The sequence below is a fragment of the Hemicordylus capensis genome, chromosome 2 (assembly GCF_027244095.1).
Source record: "Hemicordylus capensis ecotype Gifberg chromosome 2, rHemCap1.1.pri, whole genome shotgun sequence".
Lineage (NCBI taxonomy): Eukaryota > Metazoa > Chordata > Lepidosauria > Squamata > Cordylidae > Hemicordylus > Hemicordylus capensis.
In genome coordinates, this window is record NC_069658.1 from 385,291,687 (window position 1) to 385,308,568 (window position 16,882).

The 16,882-nt window shown below is 43.3% G+C and overlaps 1 long non-coding RNA gene across 5 annotated transcripts in view; it reads left to right on the forward strand.

Moving 5' to 3' along the window:
- The window catches only part of LOC128341610 (uncharacterized), a 135,411-nt gene that overhangs the window by 86,975 nt on the left and 31,554 nt on the right, over window positions 1-16,882 (forward strand). The window contains exon 3 of one of the 5 annotated variants that reach the window (XR_008314489.1): window positions 12,233-12,334. The exons of the other annotated variants lie outside the window; for them this stretch is intronic. This is a non-coding gene — a long non-coding RNA (uncharacterized LOC128341610). The remainder of the gene's footprint in view (window positions 1-12,232; window positions 12,335-16,882) is intronic. 5 annotated transcript variants of the gene reach the window in all.

Sequence of the window (16,882 nt, forward strand, 5' to 3'; positions counted from 1 at the left end):
TCTATGCTCTGATTGGCCATGAAGGGGCCAAAGGTGGGCCCAACCCTACTTAAGCCATTGCTAGGAAAGGATCATAGAGCATGCCTTGCAGAGCAGCACATTCACAGATGGCAGCCCCTCTTGCCACAGTGCTCTTTTACAAACATAGCTGCTAGTTTTGGGGGACTGTTAGGAATGGCAAATGCTCCTACATGAGTGGGGCACCAAGGTAGGACAGCTGCTGTTTTCATCCTTTGGTAAAGAGCAAGGTACAAAAGTTGGACTACCCAGTATTGAGCAGGCTGGGCTGGAGGCAGTTGTGTGAGTTTTCATGAGCCTCCAAACCTGGGCTGTTTGCCTCCTAGCTTAATTTTGAGAATCAGCCCTGTGATCACACACACACCCTTCTAGTTTGCTCATACATGATCCTTAAGAATGTAGGGAATCAAAGTGTAGTGAACCTGACTTCGTCTTCTACACTGCCTTAGAGAGTAGCTGAAGCCAGGCAGGAGTCAACATTCAAGGCAGCATTCAGGGAAAGGGAGCAGGATCTTAGGCAGTGTTCTTAAATCAGAGGTCTGTGTGTGTGCATGCGTGCAAGCGTGCATGTGTGCATGGGGGGTGGGGAAGAGAGAGAGAGCTGAGAAAGTTTTTCCAAAGTCCCTGGCCTGTCCCAAAGGAATTTGCAATCTAACCAGACACAGACACAAAGGAAATACCAGCAACAGCCACTGAAAAAGACACCATGCTAGACCGAATAGAGACAGTTGCTTTCCCCTTGCTAACTGTAAGAGAACCATCACTTGAGAGGTACCTCTTTGCCCAATATCAGGGATTAGTTGTTCAGAAGCAAGGCTTAGGGCTAGGGCTTTATAGGACTTGGTGGACCAGGACTGGCCTTTGAAGTTCAGCTGGCAGGATGGTCAGGGAGACTAGGACTGCATGCAAAATGGCGCCCTCACTTAGAACTCAGCCTACAAGGCTTGCAATAGAGTGCTCGTGTTGCAGAAGGTAAAGCTTTTGACCCTGACTGATTGGAGCTGCAGCCTGAGACTCCTCTCTGGTACCCGACAATCAGTAAACCATTGATTCTCCTCTGCCAGTATTAAAATAGTAAACCATTGATTCTTGTCCACCAGTATTCAAATACAAAGCTTATCACTATCCCACCCTGCTTCTGAAAGTTTCTGCAGAGCCGAGAATACAACTGTGTTGAAACAAAATTTTTCACCAATTTGAAACTTGACAGAATTTCAGAATTAAAATCTGACTTTTGGACATTTGGCTTTGAGGGCTGCTTTAAAAATGTTGATCATCAACTTGCCAGTTTCAATACTTATCCACCTTGTGTCTTTTTGTTCAAATCTTAATCCAGCAGTATACATATTTGTGGATGATGAAAAATACAAATTTTAAGAATATGTATTCAAGCTGTCGATAAATTCAAACCTGGGAGAATTTTCCTGATAATTACCTCTCCATATTAGGTTCAGGTCTAACATGAGTCACTCCACGATCCGATCAACCTAGCAAAATGCCAATATTTCTTGAGATCATGGCCACAATTCCTCACAGTGTTGGGATCACTGTTCCCTCTAACAGGGATTCCCAGATGTTGTTGACTACAACTCTCAGAATCCCCAGCTACCATGGCTTTTGCTTGGGGGTTCTGGGAGTTGTTGTCAATATCTAGGAATCCCTGTTAGAGGGAACACTGCTTGGGAAAGGAGAACAGCCACCACAATCCAAATCAATGGGAATTTTCAAGAATTTCTCTGGTGTCCTAATCTGTAGCATGCAATTTATACTATGTAATCCAGCCATAATGAGGTGTTTTAAACATTTTTTTTTTTTACAGTGTAGGCCATGGTTGACTTGGTTAGATCATTGGGGTTAATAATATGACTGACCTTGGTATTAGATCATCAGATTAGACTCTTTACACAAATCCTGGGGGCGCTGGCTTTAATGAATTGTGCTCTATTTAACATACTATACCTGAGCACTAAATTACCTTTACCTAAATTAAGTTTTGGTATTTATTATGGGACTTTATAGGGAACCCTCCTAGATATGAGGAGGAGGAGGAGCAGGAGAGGAAAGTCACTTCACTAAGACAGAAAATGTATTTGGGTTTTGTATCTTCTCCTATTTGGGTGGGGAAGAGGGAGAGAAAACAATTGGTTCAGCACAACTGTGGGGGTGGATTTTTTTAAAAAAATTCAATTTATTCAACGTATTGCAGATTGAAAGAATCAAGAAGATAGAAAAAATACACAGAAATGTGAAGCCAAGCCATCCACTTCTGGCGTCCATTAGCTTTTTCCAGGTTTCTGTAAGGAAACAGTAGCTGTGCAGCTATCCTTGCCATGCAGAAGGACCACAGGTCATGGAGCACCGAGGAGCTCTGTTTTCTATTGTCTTACAAAGAGAAGCATTCAGGAATCAATATCCCAGCAGTCTAGGGATCCCTGTGAAAGGCTGGATTACTTAACCCAGTTGCACTATTGTGAATCTTGGGGTTACGTTTTGCACATTGAAGACCTAAGTACAGCATGGTTCTTCTCTTCAGAGGTTGGCTGTTTGGACAATGAGCTGTTTAGTGGGATTCCACTTTGGCCTGAATGACTTGCAAGAAGATGCTCTCCAGCCATCCTTATATAGCCCAGAGAAACACCATCTAGTCCTTGACACCACCCATTTGACAGCTCAGTCCTGGGAGACTTGATGCTATGTAGTTCTAGATGCTATGGTAAACCAGAGGCGCGGGCGGGGGGCAAGCCGGGACTGCTGAGTATCTCACAATGCAAGCTCCATGCTGACTGACCAGAGAGGAGATCTGGTCTTGCAGTAGCAAACATGATTTGTCCCCCTAGCTAAGCAGGGTCTGCTCTGGTTGCATTTGAATGGGAGACCACATGTGAGCACTGTAAGATATTCCCCTCTGGGGGTGGAGCCACTCTGGGAAGAGCAGAAGGTTCCAAGTTCCCTCCCTGGCTTCTCCAAGTTAGGGCTGAGAGAGATTCCTGCCTGCAACCTTGGAGAAGCCACTGCCAGTCTATGTAGACAATACTGAGCTAGATAGACCAATGGTCTGACTCAGTATATGGCAGCTTCCTATGTTCCTATGACCACTTCTCACCCCACCCTGCATAAAGATGGCTGCCAGTAGCACGGCACCCCACATGACCAGTGAATGTGGTAGGAGGTGCTTACAATTCAGCCTATCCCACTTTAAACCTGGGTCATGAACAGAGCTATCCAGGGAAGGAATGGCAGGATCAGGAGCGATCCTAGGGCCCCAGACAACCAGCCCTACATTGTCTAGCCCTGTCCTACCCAGGTAGGGCTGGTCGTGAGAATTGGCTCACTATGTATGTTTCTTTAAATTCTTTAAATAGATGTATATGTGTGTGTGCATACATTCCTTAGTGCAATACTTTCAAACAGTAGCTTTTAAAAAATAAATTAGTTTTTGCAAAACTCATAATTAACCACCTTCCATGAATTGTGAACTCTCTTTTTCCTCCTTTTTAAAAGACTTCTCCTTTATTTTGTTAAATCCCCCTGGAGTCCTGGGAATGGTGTAGGTTCTTCCGTAGAAATTGTTGTCTTTTCCAGGAATTCTGCAATAGTCACAACTACAGACCTGTTTCTAACCTTCCCGTTTGGGGCAAGGTGATAGAATGTCCCTCTGCAACTGGTGGTGTCCCAACTGCAGAGGGACATGGATAAGTGGAGCACCGAGGTGGGACAGCTGCTGTTTTCATCCTTCCTTGGTAAAGATCAAGGTTTACCTGGGAACTAGACTGCTTCCAATCTGGCTTCCATCCTGGGTAGGGGAATGAAACTGCCTTGGTTGCTCTAGTGGATGACTTATGCTGGGAGCTAGACAGGGGGAGTGCATCCATGTTGGTTCTGCTGGACCTCTCAGTAGCATTCAATACTATCAACTATGGTATCCTTCTGGACCGCCTCTCGACTATAGAGGTTGGAGGTACTGCTTTGGAGTGGCTTTGGTTCTTTCTTGTGGGGAGGGACCAGAAGGTGGTGCTGGAGAACCATTGTTCAGCTCCTTGGCCATTGGCCTATGGGTCCTGTAGTGTTCCATTTTGTCCTCCATGTTGTTTAACACCTACATGCAACCACTGGGAGAGGTCATCTGGGGACTTGGACTGAGTCGTCAGCAATATGAAGATGACACTCAGCTCTATCTCTCCTTATTACCCAATCCTAAGGAGGCAGTGGATGTCCTAAATCAGGGGCTGGAGGCAGTAATGGGTTGGATGTGGGCTAATAAACTGAGAATGAAACTGGGCAAGACAGAGGTGCTGTTGGTCAGTAGGAGCATCAGTCAGGATGAGAGGATTCGACTGGTTCTGGATAGGTTAGCAGTAAACTCCCCTTGAAAGAGCAAGTGCACAACTTGGGGATATTGTTGGGCCCAGCTCTGTTTTTGGATGCTCAAGTGGAGGCAGGGGCCAGGGGAGCCTTTGCACAGCTTCAGTTAGTGTGCCAGCTGTGCCGCTTTCTCAAGAAGGCAGATCTGGCCACAGTTACCCATGCCTTAGTCATGACAGGGCTAGATTACTGTAATGTGCTCTATGTGAATATTTGGAAACTGCAGCTAGTTCAAAATGTGGCAGCTAGGATTTTATCCAGAGCTGTCTGCTGGAATCATATTATACCCATTTGGAAAGAGCTACATTGGCTGCCAATTTGTCTCCGGGTCCAATTCAAGGTGCTGACCTTTAAAGCCCCTAACAGTTTGGGCTTTGGATATCTGTGGGACCACCTGCTTCCAAGGGTTTCTGCCCACCTGACAAAGTCATCAGCGGGGGTGGGGGTGGGGAGGCTCTGCTCCTTGTGCCGACCAATGAAGGAGGCTGTCGTACACACAGAACAGGGCCTTCTCAGTTTTTGCCCCCGGACTTTGGAATGGTCTCCCAGTCGGCATCTGTTCCTCAGTCTCCATCACAAGTTTTAGAAAGCAAGTGAGATCATTGAGATTTTTAGTCAGACTTTTATATGAATGTTGTTTTTGTTGCTGCTGCTCTGTGTGATATGGTCTTATTGTGTATGTTTTTAAACTTGTAATTAGATCTATATTTTTATATTCCAATTTAATATTTGTATTGTTTTAACAGTTTAGTTTAATAGTTTTGTATTGTTTTTGAGTGTTTGGTAAACCACCTTGAGATTGCTTTAATGAAAGGTGGTATAAAAAAAACCACTAACAATCAATTCATCAACCCATCAAATGTTTCAATATAGTCCCAGCAATAAGAAATGATGTACAGGTTAGAGGAATCAAGGGAGGGCTTTTTAAATAGAGGTCTTACCACCACCTCCTTGAGGCATGGTGGTATCTTGTCCTCCCTTAATGATGCACTGATTAAAGCCTCCAACCATCTGCCTGTAACCTCCCTGGCAAATTTTATTAGCCATGAAGGGCAAGAGTCCAGAGCGCACAGTGTTGCCCACAGACTGCCTAGGATTTTGTCCACATCCTCAGGCTGCACTAACTGAAAAGAATTGAACACAATAGGGCCAGATGGTACCAGAGGCACATCTGCTGGAACTGCCCAAACCCTGGAGTCCAAATCAGCACAGATGCAAGCGACTTTATCTGCAAAGTGACATGCAAATTCCTCCATGCATCTCTGGTAGGGATGTGCATGAAACAGATTTTTCATTCTGTTTCAAGCTTGGAATAAAACACAAATGGCCAAAATGTTCAGTCCAAAACCAGTCTGAAAGGTTGTTTCGATGGAACAAACTCGAAACGTTTCGGCCATAGGGAACAATGGGAAAATTAAAACACCACATTGTTGAAACCTTCCTTGATGCCTTCCTTCTCTCCTCCTGATGTATCCTTTTCAAGAGAGGCACAGTTTAAGGGCTCTCTCTGCCTCCCAGTACCTTTGAATACATTTTGAATTTGTAATTCCATCCTGATGTATTAGCCTCTCCCTCCTCCCTTCCCCCAGCCAATGGGGCACAGTTGCCCATGACAACACTTAATTTGTATGATAACAACCCAACCAAGAAGCAAGGAGTTCATGTACCAATCGGAAGCCAGTGCCAGAAAACCAATCACCAAGGGCAAAACAGGCCTCCAAAATGGCACTCAAAATGTCAAAACGTTTTGATCGAAACAGGGTTGTTCTGCTTCAAGCTCAAAACAGGCCCTTTATTTAAAGGCTGTTCTGTTTTGAGCTTGAAACACTTGAAACAGCCCATTTTGAATCAAAATGTTTTGCCACTGAAACATTCTGCACATCCCTACTCTCCGGCAAGTCATCACTACCAAGGCAGATTATAAACAATGTCCCTGGACCAGTGTCTCTTGATGCTCTGTGTTGAACTTGCTAACTCTTTACTTTGTCAAAAGCAAGCGATGTTCTCCTGGAATGCTTTTCTTAAGGCTTTTCCACTAAGCTTTTGATTAGTGGCTTTATTGTTCAAACATTAACAGCATTTTGTCCACAACTCTTGAACAGCTTGAGTTGAGCAGCAGTACACAAAGGAACCCACAGTAAAAATTCTCTTTGCCCTGTGAGCACCACATTTTGGCTTGTCTCCATTAGTGAACTGTTCCTGTTCCTTAAAGATGCTAGGGAAATCGGGTGTTATTAGCTCTAAGCAGGCCCCTTAGGATAAAGTGGGTGAATGTCCTCAAATCCTGGATAATCCCCTGCTAACTTGGCAAAGAGGCACCTTTTAATGTGGTGATTCTCTTTATTTAGCAGGGGGAGAGTAACTGGCCCTGTCCACCCCCAGCACAGTACCTCCAGTGACTGTTGCTGGTGTCTATCTTATGTTTCTTTTTAGACTGTGAGACCTTCAGGGACAGGGTTCCATCTTATTTGTTTGTTATATCTTTGTGTAAACCACCCTTAGCCATTTTTGGAAGGGCGGTATAGAAATCGAATGAATGAATGAATAATCCTCTTTCAGAATGGAGCATTTTGAGATTCCCCAGAGGTCTCTTCCCTTGCTTTGTGTTTGTTTCTCTCTATGTGTTTCTGCCACTATCACTAGAGACAAGAAGTTCTGTGAAGGACCAGTGGACAAGGCTAGCTTGTAAAATAAATGATCAAAACTAAACTAAATGATCAAAATATGAATGATCAAAACATAATGATCACAACACTAAATGACCCAAACATAAGCCCCTATCACAATTACAATATTCTACTATGAAGAAGGTTTCTATCCCTGTCCCAACTTTCTTCCAAAGAGCTCAGGAAAGTATAAATGGTGCCCTATTTCTTCTCCCAACAGCCCTGTAAAGCAGGTCAAGCTGAGAAGTGATTAGTTCAATGCCACCCAGCCAACTTAATGGCTGAACAGAGATTTGAACCTGTTCAAAGTCCACCAGTTTAAACCACGATATAATAATATATCAATGACAACTGCTTCATTTTTAACTGCTAATACCCTTACTAACTGGGCAAGAAGCATCTTTTTAAAGTGGTGGCTCTCTTGGAAGCAGGAGAGCAACTGTCTCTTTTCTGTCCAGCATACTGACTGTGTCTCCAGTAGCTCTCTCTTGCTGGGTGTGTGTGTCTTTTGGGAACAGGGACTGTTTTCTTAGAATTTTTTAATTTAAACTACTTTGAGAACTTATTTGTTGCAGAAACGCAGTATATAAATAATTAGTAATAATAATAGTTCAAACAAAAAATAGCAGCAGCATCCAAAACCTAGGCTCTATATATGGGGAAGACTGGTTAGAAGAGCTATTTACCTACAAAATGCCCACAGAATACTCACATTAACTTTTCACTACTCTTAAATTCAAATCTAAGGGCACATCTCTACCTCAAATCAAAGTGTCGGTGATATAGAGGCAATTCTGTTCTCTTAGTCATTATGTTACTCTTTCTTCTAGTATCAGTTCTTCAGTCCCTGTATATCCCTTGAGAGGAGACACCTAGAAGTTGAATTTGTGGACCACATGATAGGATGTACAACTGAGCTAGATTTTGTTAATAAAGTCCTTTGATGAGAGCTTGGCAGAAGGTCTCTTTTTTCTGTCTAGGAACTATAAAGTGGCTCAGTAATTTGGATCAAGAAATGGGTCAGCTTGAGGCTCTGCTCTGTAGGGCGTCCCTTTGGTAGCAATCAATTCTACTTTATACTCAGATTCTTAAGTGGGCATTCAGATGAATGTTGGCTCCCATTTGCAACCAAACAATTAAAGCTGTACTTTGGCTAGATTTTCTGGCATTTTCCAGCATTTAAATGCACCATTTAGAATAGAAAGTGACTAATGAAAAACCTTTCCACTGGATCTGACCAGAGCAGCTCAGAGGCGGCATGGAAAAGTAATAATAGATGCTGTATACCCTCAGGTCAAAAATTCCAAAGAGGTTGTGGTTAATGTACTGCAGAATATGGGAATTAAATGCAAACTGTAAGGGTCAGGAGGGGTCATATTTACCTGGGGAGCCACCTGGGCATTTGTCAACTTCCTCCAGGGTACAACTGCATTCCTGATGACTTCAAGTAATATGAAAGCATACAGAAGCAATTTGCCAAACTCTATCTCATTCCACATAAAAAGTTTGATTATATTCAAATCTCATACAGAGGTAAAATAAGATACACCTTCCTAATTTTCCTTTCAAGGGATTGCATTTCTCAGTTTGACTGAGCACATTGGGACATTGTCCAAAATATTAAAAGCTGATTCTCCATTTGTGTGTACACCTCTTGACTTCTTAGCATTTGGTTGAACTGACTGCATTGACAAGCATTGTGCTTAAAGTTTGATCTAGGGTGGTTGGTCTCCAATTAGTTTTCCACGTGTGCAAGTCAAAACCACTTGATAGGGCAGTCATCATCAAGTGATGGCGGATAACACATGTATGAACCAGTCCTAATATGTACACCAATCAAGATCTTCAGATCATTTGTGTTATTGTGTGAGTGCTTTTTACTAAGTGTTTCCCACTACATTATAGTTATTTTATAAAAGGTGTTTAAAAAAGTTGTGAAGCCCCCAGATAATTGCCTCTGTCACAAGCTCTCTTTAGACAAGTCACTATCTCTTGGCCCAAGTCTGCAATAGGTAGATCATAATACTGATCTATCTATTCTTTTATCAGAATTAGCTTTCCATTGTTCAGAATACCATGACAAAAATGGTAGGTGCCTTTTGAATACAAGAGGAAATAGGAGGTGCATTTCAGATATGAAAAGACATGGCGGAGAAAATGGGAGATGCTATTTGGATCAGTGCTAGAACTGAGAAGTGGGGAGTTTGGCCACCATTACTGCCTCTATTGTATTATTTTTATAAGGATAACTTACATATGTGAAGCATTTTGAACATTCAGAATTATTATTCAAAAGCTGATGACTTGCAAATATGTAGCTGGCAATGGTATTCATCAGCCTTTTCCGCACTAAGTCTAAGCCATGTATTTATTTATTAAAAAATTCTTGTATACTGCATCCTCCAAAGACTCTAGGAGGTGAACAATAACAATAGCAATAATTTTTTAAAAAATTAAAGGGCAAAAGCCTGGTGAAAAAGGTATTTATGCCTCTAAGGAGGGGGCTGAATGAATCTGGGGGGAAAGGGTATTCCAAAGAAGAGGGGTGGCCACAGAGAAGGCCCTCCTATGGGCCTAGGCACCAGGCACCATGCACCAGGGACTAAGGAGGGCCAACTGAGAAGATTGTAATGTGGCTTAGACTTCAGACACAGGTCTCTCCTGCACATCAGGCTTCCTGATCTGCATCAGACAAGCAGTTTCTGATGTTGAATGACCTTGTCCAAATACTGCTCTCGTTTGTTCCTTATATTATCAAGCCAGATTGGCATCTAACGAGATCATTCCACACCACATTGCTCCCATGTTTTGATTATGCTTTTGTGTTTCTTCCTGCCCCTGTGACAAGATGCAGGAATAGAACCAACTTGGTGTGTTGAGACTCTGGAATCCTAAATTCAAATCTTAATTTGGATATGAAGCTCTCTAGCTGATTAGGGCAAATTACCTTCTCTTACTGTATTTCTCTTTCTATACCATTTCTAAATAGATACTTACTTTTGTCAAAGACAGGAACCCATCTCTCAAGGTCTCTAGGCCTTGGGCAAATCAACATCTCTCAGTCTAACCTACCTTACTGGGATTCTATGATGATAAAAATGAAATATCTGTTTCCATGTACACTGCCCTGAGCTTTTGGACAAAAGGCAGGAAACAATCAATTCTTGTCATTAGAAGTCAGAGAACAGGTCAAGGAAAGCAAGAAAAGAGGCAAGGCTTGAAGAGGTGATCGAGAGAAAAACATTGCTAGTAAGTGGCTGTGTTTGTGTAGGAGCTGTTTCAAGTAATATATTCATAACACAATATATGGCCATAGTCATTTATGAGCTCAGCTATAGCTGCACTCCCCCTCCCTTTGCATTTCAATAGCTGCTTTATCCTCAACCACATAAGCCAAAGATCCAGTCAGCAAACACAGCGTCAAAGGAAGTGAATGCAAATTGGCCCACCAACTGGACATTAAAGCAAGTGGTGATATCACTCTTAAAATATAAGAAGGCTAACGTAATACACTTTAATAGCTGGATAATTGCAGCAAGCAAAGAAGGGGCTCCTTTGTGAAGGGGTCTTGTTGAAAGCGGTAAGTAAGTGCTCATGACATCACGGCCCATGTACAAGGGACACGTTATTCTCCGGGTTCTGCCAAAAATGGTTCAGTGAGCATCAGCCAATCCCCAGATAACTTGGTGGGAGACCATGAGAGAAGAGTTAATGGGATGATTGATTTACAGCTGGAAAGAATTAGAAAGTCTGTGAGAAGTGACAAGCTGACATTGTTTGAAAACTTTAAAGAGCCCCCCCAAAATATTTTTTTACCCAAGGTCAAATGCTTCCATCAGTGTTTTCTTCCTATGCCTGGAGCTGACAGGTGTTCTGTGAGGCTCTTTATTTTCACAGTCTTGAGAAGCAGTTGCTAAAGGAAGAATCATGGAAAAATAACCACTTCTGACAAATCAACCCACATGCATGGTGCTGTGGACAGTACAACCCTTGGACTTTTCTGCAATTAATCCTAGAACCCAGGTCCCCCAGTTTCAAACCCTACATCAGTGCTCCCCAACCTGTAGTCCACAGACCACTGGTGGCCCCCAAGGGTACTGCAGGTGGTCCATAGGGGGAAAAGATCAAGCTCATCATCCCATGTGCCTCTTATGCAGCCTCCCTATACAACATGCCATCCTGCTTGGGTGGTGGGGTCCCCCAACCCTCAGGAGCAGATGGGGGGATTGGGCTGAGGGAAGGGGGGGATTGGGGGAAATTGCCTCCATTTTCAGTCTTGCCATTAGGTAACTATTAGCTTTTTCCCACTGGTAGGCCTAATGCAGGTAAATGTACTGTGATAAGTCCAATGTGTTTGTGAGTGAGCATAATAAATTATTAGAAATAGCTGCATTTTAAACACCCCTTGATATTTAAAGTTTGACTCTCACCAGCTATAGGCTGTTAAACATATTTAAAATATCTTGCTTATGTGGTTGTCCACAAAAGCTTTTGACAATAATAACACAGTAGTCCACATAAAGGATAAAGCTGGGAACCACAGCTGCAACCAGCTGTGGACTGCTCATTAATAGCATAGCCATCAGAGCTGTCATCTTCTTGGGGCAGATATGGACTAGCCAGACAATGGAATCTTGTGCCTGGGCTTGTGGCCTTAGTTACTGGATGAAAATTATCCCCCACCTCGCCCCGAAAGGACTGGCTCCTCTAACGTTGATAGATAGTTTTCAGTCATCATGGAAATGATCTTTGAGGGGAAAGCTTGTAACTTACAGTCTTTCACCTGAAATCTTGATGCCTTCAGGCTATGAAGGGGCCTGAAATATATTGAAACAGTGTAGAACATCAACAAGATCTTGGGCTAGTCTCTGAACAGATTAAGTCATGGAGATTGACTCACCATTTGTGTGCAACTGATTATTTCTTTACACTAGAAGTATCTAAACATTGGAGACTGTTCTCTATGGCCAGATTTAGTGTGCTTCCATCAGCACTTCTGGAGGGCAGGTTTCATAAAGTGCCATACAACTAACGTGTCTGCCCCTGTGGTGCAGGAAGGGTAGAGACAGTAGGACATGTGTTGCTATACTGCAATTTCTACAACCAACTTCACAGCAAGCTAATTAACCCATTTCTCTCACAGTTGCCAAGTTGTCCAGAAGAATTTTATGTGTCTTTTTTATCAGCAGGTAAACAACCAGTGCTAACTTATTCAGTGGCAAAATTTTGCACTATGGCTAGCACAGTGCTTCGTGATCTAACAAAGGACTCCTCCAATCTATAATTGGGTGAGCTGAGTAATGATAAATTACTGGATTTAATTGGTTTCTGTGCACAGTCTTTCAACTGATTATACTTTATTCTATCGTTATTTCTGAGATGTAAGTTCTGTATTGTTATACTGTTATAAAATATTACACTGTTAGATATATGATTCATATTTCCTACTGTTATATAACATTCAGTGTAATATTATCACTATGTTATATTACATCCGGTCAAGGACTGTAATAAAGGATTTGAAGCTTTGATATGGACTGGGGTAGGCTCAAAACGCTTTCTGGTTAAAGGTATACCAAACCACATATCCAAGCTCCAAGGAGCCAGCTAGTGAAAGCTACAAGGGAAAGTCCCCAAAGGATAGAAAGTCATCAGAGAAGAGCTAATGGCACAGTTGATTGCATGGGTTTGCAACTGATGCTGGTGAGCCACAAGATGTGGTGCCTGCCACAAGATGCCTCAAGAAGTGGTGACAGCCAACAGCCTGGATGGCTTTAAGAGAGGTCTATCAATGGCTACTAGTCGGAGGGCTATAGGCTACCTCCAGCCTCAGAGGCAAGTTGCCTTTAAATACCAATTGCAGGGGAGCAACAGTAGAAGAGAGGGCATGCCCTCAGCTCTTGCCTGTGGGCTTCCTGAGGCATCTAGTGGGTCACTGTGTGAGGCAGGATGCTGGACTAGATGGTCCTTGGGTCCGATCCAGCAGGCCTTTTCTTATGTTCTTATATTAACCATTGGTAGCACAGGAGGACTGCAGGAGTCAGAGCCCCTCTACCATGTGAAAGTGGAGTGGTGCCTGGTCAGTTTGGAGGACAAGAGAAACTACTCTAGATTTTGGCTGCAGGAGGGGAGTTGTAGTACAGACCCAGCCTAAACCTCCATTAAGACAGACAACCTGTTGTTTTATCCCTGGGCCCATTGTACATCAACTTACACTAACACCCTTGTGACAAATGGGCCCATATGGTCGCATAAGTGATCAGGCATGCAGGGACTGCCTAGAAGCAAGATGGCATGATCAGTGCTGAGCCATCCAGCATCACTTTGGTCCTTTCTGCTGAGGCACAAGGGGGCACCTTGCAGCCATTCATTGAAAAGCATTCAAATGCAGGCACAATGCTTTGTTGACAACAGACGCTCAGTTACACATAACTTTTATTGTTCCAACAAAGAAGTCATCTTTTATTTTTAGCCTGGAATTTCTCACATTTTATGAAGTGAACATACAGATCTCTCAAGAAAGAGACTGCCACCTGGGTTCTTGTTTCTGACAAAAGGAAATATTTCCTGTAAAGAGAAAACATGTGACTAATTTGAACTTTCAATAAATCCCACATTTTCATTAAAGGATAACACTGAAATAGAGTGTGAGGCTATTCTCACGACTACAGGAAAGTGGGCTAAGGGAGCCCAGCCCGCTTTCCTGCTGTCATGTGTTGCAACAGGAGCCACACACCTCCCGGCAGCAAACCCCACTAAGTAATCCCCCCCCTCATTAAATGAGGTCGTGAGATGCTCTGCACCATGGCGACTCATGAGGAGACCCCCCCCCCCGACCGGGAGGTTACAGCAAGCCTCCTGGACTCATGCGGGGCATCTTGGGACTTCCGGGGGCTGGGCAGACCCTGATCCCCGCTGCCCCTACCGGCTCCATGACGGAGCCCATATTCGTGTGGGCGGCCGATCTGGCTGCCCAGGGCAAGCTCCCTGCTCATCTGCAGGGAGAGCAGGCTAAGCCCGCTCTCCCCACAGAGCCCAGTTCACAGATCGTGTATATACACAGGTCGTGTATAGAGCCTCTGTGTGTGAGTGGGTGTGTATCCCTGCCCTTTGACAAAGGGGGACAACAGAGAAAGGGAGAGAAGAGGAGGTCAGAGTAAATGGGAAGAATATGTAACTGTTTCAGTTACAGGGACTTCGAGTTACAGTGAATGGGGACTACAGTATTGCGCCAAAGGCTTTAGTTGGGTTATCCAATGAGCTTCTATGCCATCATTGGGGTTTGGGACATTATTTCCTGTTGATGGAACTGCCTCGGAGGTCATTGGTCGACACCCCCAGTTCGACACCCCCAGTTTACCAGACTGTGGTAAATTTAGCTCAAAAATGGTGAGACAGTTCCAAGCAGTTTTAATTTGTGCAAGCACCTGAATGCAAGAAAATCGGCTTGAGAGAGAGGTTCTAATTAACAAAAGGAGCTTATTGTAAGAAAAACAAATAAAAGGAATAAGACTAGGTTACTAGGCAGTCCTAGCATTTAAGTAATACAAATATGTTTAAAAACAGACTATTGTAAGGCACGTTTAGCTTAAAATTCTAAATTATGTGTAAATTCCCAGGCAGGCTAGATAGAGTTACTTTAAGATGGGGTGGGGGGGAAGGTTTCAGAAATTAGAGCGAGGGATAGATTCAGCTCTGAAAGAACTGGGCAAGAGGCTATATCACCTGCCCTCACGAAGATCCAACTCAGGCAGCTGGAGACTAGAGGCAAAGTGGAAAGCAGGAGAGTTGTAGGAATTAGTGTGGAGGGATGCCCACGAGAATGGCTTCTTCCTGCGCTGCCTGCTAGGTAAGCCGGCTGGATTGGTATACGGACCAATCCAGCTCAGGTGGCCTCAGCAGAGAGGGGCACAACAAGATGGTATGCTGGAGTTCTTGTTGCAGTGGAGTCCCAAGTGTATAATACATGAGGGAGCACACCGAGTCAGGGGGTTATCCCAAAATGTGTCTTGGGGGCACTTTGCTGTTGTCATGCTCTGCTGAATAGGGAGTCCAGACAGGCTTTTGGGGAATGCATTGTGTCTGATCATACTTCCTGAGTAGGACGGTGTGTGAATCGCCTACTGTATGCAAGGCTGGTTGTAATGAAAACTAGGGTATGCAAGTACGTCAAAAGTGTGTCCTGTGCTGGGAGTGACTCTCCCAATTATTCTATCAAAAGTTTTGATGTGCACCTTTTCAAAGTTACATCACTGACTCATCCCTATTGTGAGGGAGGTTGCTGCTGTACTTGTCTTTATCTGCTTTCCCTTTCAGGCCTAATTGCTTCATTTGCAACAGGTGTTATCTCTCTTGCAAGAGGATGAGGGGAGTTTTAGAGTTCATCCTAAGTCCAAAATGACTTCGGATGCCCGATAACTCACAATAGCTAGTTCTGGAGTCTGCTTATCAGGCCCCCACATAGGGAGAGGGGGTGTGAAGCTAATCCCCTTTGCAATTTGTGTTACTTGGCAGCCCAAATCTAGGGGCGACCAGTCCACTGCCAATTAAGCAACTAAGCACATTGTGGTGCAGCTCCTGAGCATTACGTGCAATCTCCAAGCCTGGAAATACTGCTTTTGAAACTTTTCTCAGTTTAAAAAACAGTTTCCCCTGTGATGAAGCACAGGGAAACACAGCTCTAAAAACTAAATGGGTACATGGGACTAACTGATTTGTGCAGCTTCTTGGCTCCTCAACCCTTAATTGTCTGAAAGCCTTTCTGCTCCCTCATATGTCTCTGTGCTTTCCCCCTTGCCTCCCAAAACAACTGTGGGATGCCTCTGCTCTTTCTTTCTTCAAATCCTTCCTTAAAACCCACCTTTTCTATTGAACCTTTGGCACAATTCCCCAGTCACATCCCTTCCTGTTACAAGCTTCCCATACATGTAACTGAAATAGTTGCATACTCTCCCCAGCTTACCTCTTCCTCCATTTCCTTCCCCTTCCTCTGCTGTCTCCCTTGTTTCCATATCTCAACTGTAAGCCCCTTGGGGCAGGAACTTATCCTCTAATTCTTATAAAATAATCACTGCTGTTTTTATTATTTTCTGGTGGTGATGATGGTTAATAATAATCCTGACCTAATGTTTTCTCTTTGATGCTCAAGCCAAATTGAAACAAAGTTTCTGAATTTTCCAGCACAACTTACAAGAATCAAAACTTTACTACTTCAAATGGGAATGAAAAATCTGGTTTCAAAACCTCCAGATGTAAACAGATGCTGAAAAGGAAGTCATCAACATTGTTTAAATGTGGAGTTATCTTTGTATGTTCATTCCAGATACAGTTTTTCACATTGGGCTGCTAGTAAAAGCAGCCTGCAGGCAAGACAAGAGGAGAAAAATAATATACATGATTATACGGCTGACTGAAGGTGATACCAGAAACAACTGAAACATTAGATCTCAGGCACAGAAGATAGAAAGAGTAATGACAAAGGCAAGGTAGCTGCAATATACAGTTGGATGCAGCTAATTTTTCATTGTGGAAATCTAGAAAACACAACATCATGTTCTTATAAAATTGATACCATAACACCAAACAACATACTTTAAATATATATAACAAACCTCTCTGATACTGTCCTTCAGCAGCAAAGTAAATGCAGGAATAACACATATTAACAGCTAATAAGCAACTAGGGTCTAAAGACACCCTATGTCGCAGTCAGGCGGAGTAAATGGATAAGCTTCTCGCCTGACTTCCAGCTACTATAAGGAAACGTGAGGCTGTTTAATGAACTGGAATATAATCTCAATGCATTTTTGGGTTCCTTGTTTTCACCCAAACTACTC